Genomic DNA, 13,227 nt, shown 5'->3' on the forward strand with positions numbered 1-13,227 from the left:
CGGCCCACAGACGATGCAATTTGTTGTACTACAAGTTGTACAATCTTGGTTGGTTCAACCGTTTGAACGATAATTGCAACATGTGTGGTATTGTAGTTCAACCAATCGTACGACGCGGTTGAATCGTACGGAAGTATACCATGTTTAAAAATCTGTCGTACAACTCGGTTGGATATACGATAAGTTTGAACGTGTGTGTCTTTTGCCGACTTGTTCATACGATTTCATTTAAAAATTGTCAATATTTTGACACATTGTGTAGCGATATTGTCCTATAAAATCATGGAAAACAATAGACATTTTTGGAAGGAATTTATAGAAATTTATCAAGAGCATTTTTGTTTATGGGATGTCAGATCTAATGATTATTCGAACAAACATAAACGTAACGCAAGTTACGAAATTCTCTTAAGAAAATTAAAAGAAATAAACCCAACAGCAACGATGGAACTTTTAAAGAAGAAAATTAATAATATGAGAACAGCTTTCCGAAGAGAATTGAAAAAGGTAAGTTATAAGTAGTTATTATCTTCGAAATTAGGAATCGGGCAAAGTTTTAGATATATACTACGTGACTTTGTAAATGGAACACCTCTATTTTTTCCATAAGAGCCAATACAAAAATGCTTTGTTTAAAATTAGCTATATCTCTTTTAATAATTGAGGTAGGTATCAAGAGAAATAAAAAAGAAAATATCAAGGAAAGTTTAAGCTATAACTTCACTATAAGATCGCGATTTTGCTGTATCCCCTGTGGGGATACAGGGTAATTAAAAGGTTTTTGAGCAAAGGATTCCATAAGAATAACATTACGAAAAGTATTCCAAAACTTTTAATCACCCTATGGGGGTATACTGTTAACAGCAAAGTCGCGTTCTTATAGTGAAATTGTAGCTTAAACTTTCCTTAATATTTTCCTTTTTTAATAATATATAATATTTTCAATGTCATGTAGCATAACTTTCAATAATAGTCATTTATATTACTAGCGCTGTAAGAGTTTATTATTTAGTAACCTTACCACTCATTCGAGTGCTGTAATGAAGGCTTACCACACATAACACATGTAATATGTTATGTATTTTATTAACGACTTTAATTAGGTATTATCTACTCATGTTGGCATCGTTGAGTGATGCGATAAACTGAATCCATTACAATACTAGTGCGACATAAGACTCAGTTCATAACTCAAAGAAACCAAAATGAGTATCATAATAGGCTCTTATCTAAATGTTCCTAGATAAAAGAGGTATTGATTCAAGGTACAAGATTCCAAAGGAACAGGCATAGGAACAGATGATTTATATGAACCGACACTTTGGTACTATGATTTGCTACTGTTTACACTGTTTAACATTGACGAAGATGAAGTATCGAAAAGTAATAACACAGTAAGTAGATTCCAACTTCAGTTTATTTTAGGATAAGAATAACATCTATTCACATAAATAATAAAAATTACATATTACGATCTTACCTATGAAATAATTTTTTCTTGGAATGTAGTTTTTCCATTAGTATTGAAATAGTTTTTATAAGAATCTCTTACTTTTTTTGAGGCATTACTTGAATTTTTTGCTGCAATTTTTTCCAGATTTAGTAAATTAGTAGTTTGTCTCCATCCCCCGGCACATCCGCGCCACTGATTATGTCTTCAAAATCTACAGTTGCTTCTGTTATGTAGCTTTTCTTCGATAACCTCCTCAAAAAGTTGTGAAGTGCATAGCAAGGACGATATCATCTACTGTTTCAACACTTGTAGCAATAGGTTGTAAAAAAACTCTAAAACGTGATGCTAGGATGCCAAACACGTTTTCGACAACTCGGCGGGCTCTGCAAAGGCGATAGTTGAAAATTTTTTCAGCATAAGTTATTCCTCTCTGCGGGTATGGCTTCAATAAATTCTTCATTAGCGGAAATGCCTCATCTCCAATAAAAACATAAGGCACTAAGTCATTACTGCCAGAAAGTTTAGTTTCTTTCGGTATATTTATATTGTTTGACATTAAACGTTTGTAAATTCCTGTTTGACTCCATATTCCTCCATCCGATACCCGTCCATTGGTACCCGTGTGAACATATAAAAACTCTTAATTTGCATTGACAATTGCAAATAACACAACGCTAAAAGTACCTTTGTAGTTAAAATAAAATGATCCACTTTTGGCTGGTTTTTTAATAGTGATATGCTTTCCGTCCATCGCTCCCAAGCAGTTTTCGAATTGCCACATCTGTTTAAAATCATCTGCAACTTGTTGTTACTCTTGTTCATGCGATGGGACCTGAAATACATACACAAATTTGCATGACCTTATATTTTGGATTTTCTTTTTTTTTAGATAGATGCTGATGATAATAGTGAATATGAAATACGATTTTCATCATCGCCGCCTTTATACTCTCCTCCTGATTTGGGAAGTCAAGGAACTTCGGCAGAAGAGAAGACTACCTCAACACCACTATCTAGTACAACTTTATTCTGCAGAACCATTGCCAAATATCAAAAGAGAACAGTTTCTAAGACGATTAATGAAAGTGAACTAAAAAAACAGCGTTTGATGGATTTAGCTCATACTGCGTTGATTAGAGATACAAATATAAATTACAAGGAGTGAATGAACATCAAAGAATTATTGCTGAAAAACTAATATCAGATGTGATGTTTTATGCGAGAATGGGAAAACTCGCAGAAGATGCTGTTGTTTATTGCAGTAACCCGACTACTCAAAACACTTCATATTCTTCCACACAATTTAACAATACAAACTTACGTCCATATATAGCCCAATATTCTCAAAGTGTTACTACAACCCCACAGGAATACACCTATCATACACTTCAGGTCCAAAATCCTACCTTTACCAAACATTCTAATACAACGTCAGATATCAGAAACTATATTAATCATTTTGGAACCCAGTGACTAAAATGAATGATTCTTTATTTTCATGCAAATGTTTTTTTTTGTTTCATGTAAATTTGGTTTTCAGAAAAACATGTAGTACAAAGTTGAATATTTTTCCTTTTTGAATATTTTGATATAATGTTATTTGAGTTTAATATAAAAATAAATGCTCTGTTTCCAACTTTGTCATGGCTTTACCTACCTTCAAGTATTCTCTTTTTAGTGATTCATAAATAGCTCGGCAGGTTTCACGAACGATTTGACCTATGGACTGAGGTGATATAGCTGTACTGAATTTAAGGTCTTCATAGGAATTTTCAGTAGCCAAATATCTCAAAGTAACAGTTAATCTTTCTTCCGCACTAATTGCATCTCTCATGACTGTATTTTGTTTCGTAATTGCTGGCCGTACTAACTCTAATAATATATTGAATGAATCGTCGTCCATTCGTAAATAATTCGTAATATGCCTTTTAAGTAACCATTTTTTACACCACAGCCTTTTCTTTTTTTTCACTTCATTAGTATCATCAACAACGCGACTAAATATACTAAAGCAGCTATAGTCTTTTTTGAGATAGTTGGTGCCATGGTGAACTAATACATACTAAACTAGTTGTACTACCGATCGCTTGGAATTTTTGCAAGCTTGTGGGCAAAATTTTGTACGATCGGTCTATACGATTTACAGTGCAACCTGTTGTACGATCGGTAGTCCAACAAATTGCATCGTCTGTGGGCCGTTTTTGCTAATTAATTAGTCTTGAGTATTTAAAGACGGAAGATATGCCTGCTGACATTTTGACGAAGGCCTTAGGTTCTAACAAACTTTATAAGTTTTTAGTTCTGTTTGGTTTAGTTCCCAAGATCACGATGTCTTAGTTGTTAGCTAGACATTTAAATGTTTGTTAAATATTTCTAACTGCTGGGGGTGTTATTATAAACATCAAAATGTTTATAATTTTGTGTTGCATCCGAAAATGTAATCACATACAGGATATTCCATTTAAAATAAGAAAGTTGGTATCAACCAGGGCTACATGAAACACCTTGTACACAAAAAAATGCGCAACCAAAAGTATTAATCGACGTATGCGAGTGTTTTTTCGAACACGCCCTCATTTATTTTTTATTGAATTTGTTCCATATTTATGCCGTTCACTGACATCCAAAAGATGCCACCCTGTTCTATATAGGAACCGTTGGCGGAACATCCTCTCCATTAAACTAAAAAAAAAATAAAAAAACCTGGCGGTGCGACAGGCAGGACCCTGACCGTCCAAAGTAAACCGACTCCTGCCGCCCGACGTGTTTCGACGCCTTCGGCTTCTCTTCACTGAAAATTCGTCGCAGTTGTTCGAGTGACGTCGCGACGCCCGGAACGTGCGACCTTGACGTCATTCTCGTTGGGATTCTCTTCGGGTTTACCGGTCTCGACGTTTCGCGTTTTATTATTTACAACTTGAATCAAGTATTTGCTTTTTTAAATAATTAATTCGATTTTTTGGGGCTTGAAGGAGGCATATTTAAAAACATGTCGATGGTTGTTTTATATTAGGAGAGAAAAGGGTTGTACTCTGTTTGTACTGGTAAGTTAAAAACAATTAATACCCTGTTATGAACACAATTAAATGGTTTTTACTAGTTAAAATGTGTTACTACGAACTAATACTGCCCCAAGGATGATATATTGACTCCCTGTATATACAGACTCTTTCACACTCTTTTCTGTTGGATCCTGAAAAATTCCCAAAGGTGTGATGAGTGCATTGACTTTTAAACGTAAACTAATGTATGGATAATTTCATGCCGCCCACACGCCTCTTCGCATCCGCTCCCGATGCATTAAATGTCGGTTTTCTCTCTTTATTTTTTATTTTTTTTGCATTTCCATTACCATTAGGCAAGTAGAAATTAGGTTTGGCTACAATATGCTTTTTGTTCGATAAGTATAGTCCCAGCAGTGTTTGAGATTTGGGAGTATAAATAATATATGAAGTCAGCTAGTGCGATGAAGAATTTTCATTTCACGTATGAGTAGGGATCGCGAAAACTTATTTTTCTTACGAAGTTATGCCCACTACGGACGATGAACATCATTTCATAGCGATCGTCCTTGATTCGTGGGTCTAGGAAGTGGAAAAAGGTCAAAAAATTGGTAAAAAGTCTCTTTTGTGGGTTGCTACCTCATTTCATATTTCAGTTATGCTTTGAAAAAATACTTTTCTTACGTAGTTATGCCCACTACAGACGATAGGCATTTTTTCATAACGATCGTCCAAGTTTCATGGGTCCAGGAGGTGGGAAAAGGCCAAAAACTGGTTTAAAAATTTCTTATGTGGGTTTCTACCTCATTCCATGGTTCACTTACGTCTTGGATCGCCTTAAAAAGTTAGTTTTCTTACGTATATAGTTATGTTCACTACAGATGATAAACATCATTTCTTAGCGATCGTTCCTGATTCGTGGATCCAGGAGATGGAAAAATGCCAAAAAGGGAGCCAAAAGTCTCTTTTTTGAATTTCTACCGCATTTTACGTTTAAGTTGCGTCCTGGATCTTTTTAAAAACTTATTTTTTTTATGTAGTTAAGTCCCTTACAGGCGATAAACGACATTTTATAGCGATCGTCCGTGATTCGTGTTTCTAGGAAGTGGAAAAAGGCAAAAAAAATGGGTAAAAAGTCTCTTTTGTGGGTTGCTACCTCCTTTCATATTTCAGTTATGCTTTGAAAACATACTTTTCTTACGTAGTTATGCCCACTACAGACGATAGGCGACTTTTCATAACGATCGTCCATGTTTCATGGGTCTTTTCCCACCTTCTTAGATTCTTTAGATTCTTTATTCTTTATTCTTTCTTTATTCTTATAATACAATTACATTTACGAAATGTTTATAATATACGAAATAAGCATTTAAGTAACTTAATACTTGTGCATGCTTATGTTCGAATTACAATATCAGAAAAACCAAATTATACTCTTACAAAAAATGCTTGGATTCCAACTCTTTCCTTAACAATCAAAATAAACTTATTAACAGAATAATATTCATATTATACACAAAAATAAACTAGTAAGAAATATAACAGAATACATGTTTTAAATCAATTCAATATCAAAAACAAAATTGAACCTAAATGAAAATAACGTAATTTCAGATAAATCTGTTACATTTAAAAATATACACTATTTACATTAAAACCACGAAAAGAAAAGATCAAACATAATACGCTGTTAAAGCAGTAAATTCAATTAATCACTGGTCTAAATTTGTTAAAATTTATATATTAATTTTTTATTTCTCTATTGAATATTCTATGGTTTTTTATATTTTTAATATCAGGAGGAAGTAAGTTATAAAATTTTGGCCCTAAATAATCTATAAAAAGAAGGTTTATTTGCTTATGATTTTGTGGTAAATTCAAATTGTTGTACATATTACTTCTGGTACATTGAGAATGTGTGATTTGTCTCTTTGCTATATCAGTTTTATGTACAAAAGAGCATACGTTTTGTACATACAGATGACTTATATCACTAATATTTTCATTATAAAGTAACTCGGTAGAGCAGAGCTTATTTTTCCTATGAATGACCCTAAGAATGTTTTGTACTACTTTTAAAGGTTGAAGAATAGTTTTATAAGTACCGCCCCATGCAATTATGCAATACGAGAGGAGAAACTCAGCTAATGATTTATAAACAAGCAAACATAATTTATTGCCCATTATTTCCCGAAGAAGATAAAATCTATGTATTAAAGTTCTGACTTTATCACAGAGATAACCAATATGTTATTTTGATTCCATTTTAAGCGTTGATTGAAAAGGGAAAAAGCCTCTTCAATCAACGATTTTAAGTGTTGGTCAATGATAATGCCAAGAAATTTAGTTTTATAAGTTTTAGTGATTACTTCGTTAGTTTTATGGTTGACAGTTATATAGTTAAATGGTGGTCTATTTTTATTACATATAGAAAAAGCTATATAATTTGTCTTCTCCATGTTTATCGTGAGTTTTTGGGTACATAACCAATCCCTGACCTGTCCAAAACCCACACACAAAGTCTTTTTCGCTTCTTCCCATGTGTTGCCCTTGAAAATTAAGGTCATGTCATCGGCGAAACTTTGTATATGTCCTGGTATTTTTCATTTCAGCAGTTCGTTTATATAGGCCACAAAGAGGATTGGTCCCAAAATTGTACCTTGGGGTACACCTATGTTAATTATTTCAGGATCACTAAGAGTATCATTTAGTTTAAGAAATTGTTCTCTGTTCTCAAAGTAACTCCGAAGTACCTATTTTGCCAAACCTCTAACCCCATAGTGTTCTAAAGTATTTATAAGGAAGTTGTGTGGCACAGTATCGAAGGCTTTAGCAAGATCTATAAAAACAGCAATACATTTTTTACCGTTGTTAAGGTTATTAGTAACTTCAGATATGAGTTTATAGACTGCATGTGCCATGCTGATACCCTCTGAGAATCCAAATTGATTATCTGATAATACACCAAGCGAGTTTAGAAATGATTTTAAGCGATCCTTAATGCATTTCTCTAGAATTTTAGAAAAGTTGTTTAATAAACTAATTGGTCGATAATTCTCAATTTTGGATGTGGGGCCTTTTTTATGTATTGGCGTGACAATCGATTGTTTAAAGTACTTCGGTATAGTGCCGCTTGTAAAGATAAGGTTTATAATATGACTTAAAGGTTCAGCTATGTATTTGTTAGTTAGTTTTATGGCCCGTGTTGGAATAAGATCTATTCCTGGGGCAGCGTTTGTCTTTAGTGTTACAATGTGTTTAATTATTTCATTGTTATGTACAGGTGTTAAAAATAATGAGGTTTTTGCTGGTTCTAGGATATCGTTTATACGGATATTTTTCTCCAGAGGCGAAATCTTACCTTTCATTTTATTTCCAACATTAATAAAATATTTATTGCAATAATTGGCCATTTCTTTATTTGTTGAAAATTTCTTGTTACTTTCGTCCATTATACTGGCTTCAATTTTCCTATCTGTTTTTGTGTTTGTGGCGTCCCTGATAATTTGATAAACTTTTTTTATATTTTTACTATTTTCTATAATTTGGCTTTTATAATACTCATACTTAGTTTTTTTAATTAAATCATTCACATAGTTTCTAAATTGTTTGTATTCCTCATTAAGCTGTGTACTATAATTTTTAATCAATTTCTTCCTTAGTTTGTCCCTTTTACGGATTGCAATAATTAGTTGCTGTGATATCCATTCTTTTATCTTTCTTACCTTATGTTTAGAGTGTCTTTCTATCCTACATGAATTAAAAAGGCTTATAAATTTGTTTGTAAAGTTTTGGGTTGCCATGTCAACGTCTGATATTTCTATGGTGTCCGTCCAGTTCACGTTTTTGATTAAATTAAGAAACTTGTCATAGTCTATAATGTGGAATGTATTTTTCTTTTTTCTTTGACTTTGAATAATTTGGGATTCAATTTGCAACATGATAGGGAAGTGGTCTGTTGTGTGTGTGTTCAAGACAAATGACTTAATTAAAGAACCACCCCTACTTTTTATAAAAAAGTGATCAATGCAAGTTTCTGTCTCGTTAGTTACCCTAGTCGGAATCCCAATAAATTGTTGAAACCCAAAAGAATTTAGTACTGACATATACTTATTTATGCTTGTGGCTCTTTCGTTTGTATTATACAAATTTAAGTTAATGTCTCCGGTAAAAATGTCAAAATCTTCTGTTACATTGTTTGCAAAAAATATTTCCAACTCATCAATAAAGTCATTCACAGGAATCGGAGGCGGCTTATAGACCGCTGAGAGACCAAAAAGTATATTATTTACAGAAAAAACAAATCTGCCAATGGTGGCCCCAGAAATTAGTAATTTTTGCGTTGTGAATCCAACGTTAACATTAGACTTTATATATACTACAACTCCATCGTTTTTATTATAATTTCCTTCATTGTAAAATAGGTTGTACCCAGGAATATGGTAAAAATCGGTGTTTTTAATTTGAAAGGTTTCTGTAAAAACCAAAACATCACAATAAGAAAGGTCAAAATTTTCTATAAGCAAAAGAACCTCATTAAAATTGTGTTTTAAACTCCTTACAGTAAGTTGTAAAATATTTAATAATTTTCGATTTATATTAATTTCCCCAGACAATTGACTAAAATTTAGTAACTGACCTAAACTTTCACTTTGGTCTGTTAATTCATCCAAAAGTTCTGCTTCGCCTTGGAAAAGCTCTGGAACATAGGTGGGTCCTTGTCTATGGTATGGTTAATAGGACCACAGTGGTTATTCAAGCTGCAGCAAATCATTGTCAGATCTGATCCAGATGGGTGTGTCGGTACTATGTTTTTTAATGTAGATTTTGCCATTGTAGGTGTATGATGAGTAGAAATTTTTATTATTTTTTAATTCCCTAGCCTTCTTGAATAAAGTTTGCTTTTGCGGTGTTAGGTCTTCATTAAAATATATTTTAGTTTGACCCTGTAAATTGCAGCTATCTGGATTAATTCCCCTTAGTTCTCTGCTCCTTTTCATAAGTTTTACTTTTGTAATGCGATCTTTTAATCTTATTAATATAGGGGCATTTGCACTTTTTCCAAGTCGATGACTTTCTAAAATATTGTCTGCAGGCACTTCAATCTTAATGGAGCTAAGGATTTGGGAAACAATTTTTGTGGTATTTGTTACCCATTGTCGTGTAACCCCAGTAATGATAATGTTATTTTCCTTCTCTCTTTCCTCTTGCAAATTCAGTCTAGCTTCTAACGACTCCGCCTTCTGCCTCAGTGAGTTGTTTTCCTCCCTGAATAATTTGATTTCTGCGCTCAAGTTATTTATTTGGAGTTTTTGTTCATCAAAGCTGTCGGAGATATATTGTACAGATCTCTTTATTTCAGCCATTTCTTGTTCAATAGCTTTTTTAAAAGGATTGAAGTATTCAGAGAAGAGTTCCTTCATCACTGCCTTTAGTTTCTTCTCGTCCATGTCAATTTGTCTAATATTTTCCTTAGAGGTGCTACTTGATGGCTGGCAACAATTAATAATTTCTTTTTTTTTTCAATCCGCTTTGTCACTTTGACAATTTTTGCACAACCTGGATGGTAAGCCGAGTTGCAATGTTCACAATGAATGGATTTAACAACGCCTTTTTTACACAGTTTGCATGTTTTGTCATTCATATTTACTCATACATTTTCATATTTCTCACATACCACCAAAGAACGTAAAAAGGCGTCAACAAAGTATACTAGATAATGTACAATACATTACTCGTACTCATCCCAGCATATACATCCTGTAGACAATCAGGCGATGGGTTCCAACACAATGGGATTCTTATCACTGCGAACAATTAAACTATTTGTCACCTTATCAGCATAGAAATGTACCGAAATCTGCTTGAATGGTTTAGAAGCATCTTCTAAGGTGGGAAAAGGCCAAAAACTGGTTAAAAAGTTTCTTATGTGGGTTTCTACCTCATTTCATGGTTCAGTTACGTCTTGGATCGCCTTGAAAAGTTACTTTTCTTACGTAGTAATGTTTACTACAGATGATAAACATCATTTCATAGCGATCGTTCCTGATTCGTGGATCCAGGAGATGGAAAAATGCCAAAAAGTGAGCCAAAAGTCTCTTTTTTGAATTTCTACCGCATTTTACGTTTAAGTTGCGTCCTGGATCTCCTTAAAAACTTATTTTTTTTATGTAGTTAAGTCCCTTACAGGCGATAAACGACATTTTATAGCGATCGTCCGTGATTGGTGTTTCTAGGAAGTGGAAAAAAGGCAAAAAAAATGGGTAAAAAGTCTCTTTTGTGGGTTTCTATCTCATTTTATGGTTCAGTTACGTCCTGGATTTCAGTTACTACCGCCTTTCACGTTTCAGTAACATCCTGGATCACCTTGAAAAGTTACTTTTCTTACGTAGTTATGTTCACTACAGATGATAAACATCATTTCATAGCGATCGTCCATGACTAGTGGATCTAGGAGGAGGAAAAGTGCCAAAAAGTGGACCTAAAGTCACTTTTTTGGGCTTCTACCTTATTTCATGTTTCACTTACGTCCTGGATCGTCTTGAAAAGTTACTTTTCTTACCTAGTTATGTTTACTACAGAAGATAAACATCATTTCATAGCGATCGTTTATGATTCGTGGATCCTGGAGGTAGAAAAATGCCAAAAAGTGGGTCAAAAGTTTCTTATGGGTGTTTCTACTTCATTTCATAGTTCAGTTACGTCCTGGATCGCCTTGAAAACTTACTTTTTTTTCTTAGTTATGTTCACTACATACGATGAACATTATTTCATAGCGATCTTTTATGATTTGTGGAAGTAGGAAGAGGAAAAGTGCCAAAAAGTCGGTAAAAAGTTTTTGTTTGTGGGTTTTTACCTCATTTCATGGTTCAGTTACGTCCTGGATCGCTTTGAAAAGTTACTTTTCTTACGTAGTTATGTCCACTGAAGGCAATGAACATCATTTTATAGCGATCGTCTATGATTCGTGGGTCTAAGAAACGGAAAAAGGCCAAAAAGTAGGTAAAAAACGCTGGTGAGTTTCTACCTCATTTCACGTTTCACTTACGTCCTGGATCGTCTTAAAAAGTCACTTTTCTTACGTAGTTATGCCCACTACAGACGATAAGCATCTTTTCATAACGATCGTCGATGTTTCATGGGTCTAGGTCGTCTAGGAGGTCGAAAAAGGCCAAAAAGTGTGTCAAAAGTATCTTTTTTGAATTTCTAACACATTTTATGTTTAAGTTACGTCCTGGATCTCCTTGAAAAGTTATTTTTTTATGTAGTTAAATCCATTACAGGCGATAAACGACATTTCATAGCGATCGTCCTTGCAAAAAAGAGAATTGTCCCTTTTTTGACCAAATACAATGTTCTGTCCCCTAATCAGTATGGATTTCAGTCATCTATGGGCACGCAGGATGCCATTTTCAGATTCTTGGAAAGTGTGTATCTATCTATGAACTCCGAGGCTGCAGCAGCGGTGTTCTGTGATCTGTTCAAGGCCTTTCAAGCTTGATTTTTATGGATTTAGGGGAGTGGCTTTGAGGTGGTTGAAGTCATACCTGTCTGGTCGCACCCAGAGGGTGGTTGCATCTGGATTTTTGTCAGGGATAACAGTAATGTATAATATGATAATGTATCCTGTATAACCAAATAAATACTAGCATTATTTAACTCGAAAAATTCATCCATTATCCCAAAGATGCTGGTCATACACTTTTATAAAAGGTAAAAAACACGAAATCTACAGCATCACAAATACATTTAATAAAATAACGAAGGTTAAATGTTTCGCTCGACTAGAGCATCATCAGACCATAACATACACAAAACACCTAATATTTTCATTTAAACACCAAATATTAGGTGTTTTGTGTATGTTATGGTCTGATGATGCTCTAGTCGAGCGAAACATGTAACCTTCGTTATTTTATTAAATGTATTTGTGATGCTGTAGATTTCGTGTTTTTTACCTTTTATAAAAAAAAAATAAATAAATACTAGTATTATAAATTCTAGGATTAGGAAGCTTTTAGCACAAGTTTGTAAACTTAGCAAATAAAGTATATTTTGACTTGTCTTGACTTGATTCGTGGGTCTAGGAAGTGGAAAAATGCCAAAAAGTCGGTAGAGCCTTTTTTGAGGGTTTCTACCTTATTTCATGTTTCAGTTACATCCTGGATCGCCTTTAAAAGTCATTTTTCTTACGTAGGTATATTTACTACAGAGGATTAACATCATTTCCTAGCGATCGTTAATGACTAGTGGATTTCAGAGGAGCAAAAGTGCCAAAAAGTGGGCATAAAGTAACTTTTTTGGGCTTCTACCTTATTTCACGTTTCACTTACGTCCTGGATCGCCTTGAAAAGTTACTTTTCTTACGTAGTTTTGTTTGCTAAAGACAATTTATAGCGATTTTATTACTAATTGTAAAGGAAATCTAGAACCTCTTAAAAATCATAAATATCCCGTCGAGCATTGGGATTTATTGCTATTAAACATCCTGGAAAGAAAGTTAGATTTCGGAACTCGCAAGGGTTTCGAGTCAGATCGAAATCTTAAAACTTTACCTACCCCTAATGAGTTTTTCAAATTTTTGGAAAAACGTTGCATGGTACTTGAAAATCTCTGTTCGTCTGAAACACCTTCACAAAAAACTAATCAAAAACCGTTAGGTTAGGCACATAATAAGTCAGGGCCATATCAAAAGCACACTTTCCTTTCTAATAATACTTGTGCTCCACCTTTAACCCAGGCCAACCAGTCAGGTGTAAAACAGTGCATGTT

General features: G+C 33.9%; 1 protein-coding gene across 1 annotated transcript in view; it reads left to right on the plus strand.

Annotated features, from left to right (window-relative positions):
• The first annotated feature begins 4,192 nt into the window (after positions 1-4,192).
• LOC126750089 (nucleoredoxin-like) overlaps positions 4,193-13,227 on the plus strand; it is a 105,679-nt gene continuing 96,644 nt past the window's right edge. The window contains exon 1 of the mRNA XM_050459594.1: positions 4,193-4,497. The gene's annotated coding sequence lies outside the window, so the exon portion shown is untranslated. The remainder of the gene's footprint in view (positions 4,498-13,227) is intronic.

This window comes from Anthonomus grandis, chromosome 2, assembly GCF_022605725.1.
Source record: "Anthonomus grandis grandis chromosome 2, icAntGran1.3, whole genome shotgun sequence".
In the NCBI taxonomy this organism is placed as follows: Eukaryota; Metazoa; Arthropoda; class Insecta; order Coleoptera; family Curculionidae; genus Anthonomus; species Anthonomus grandis.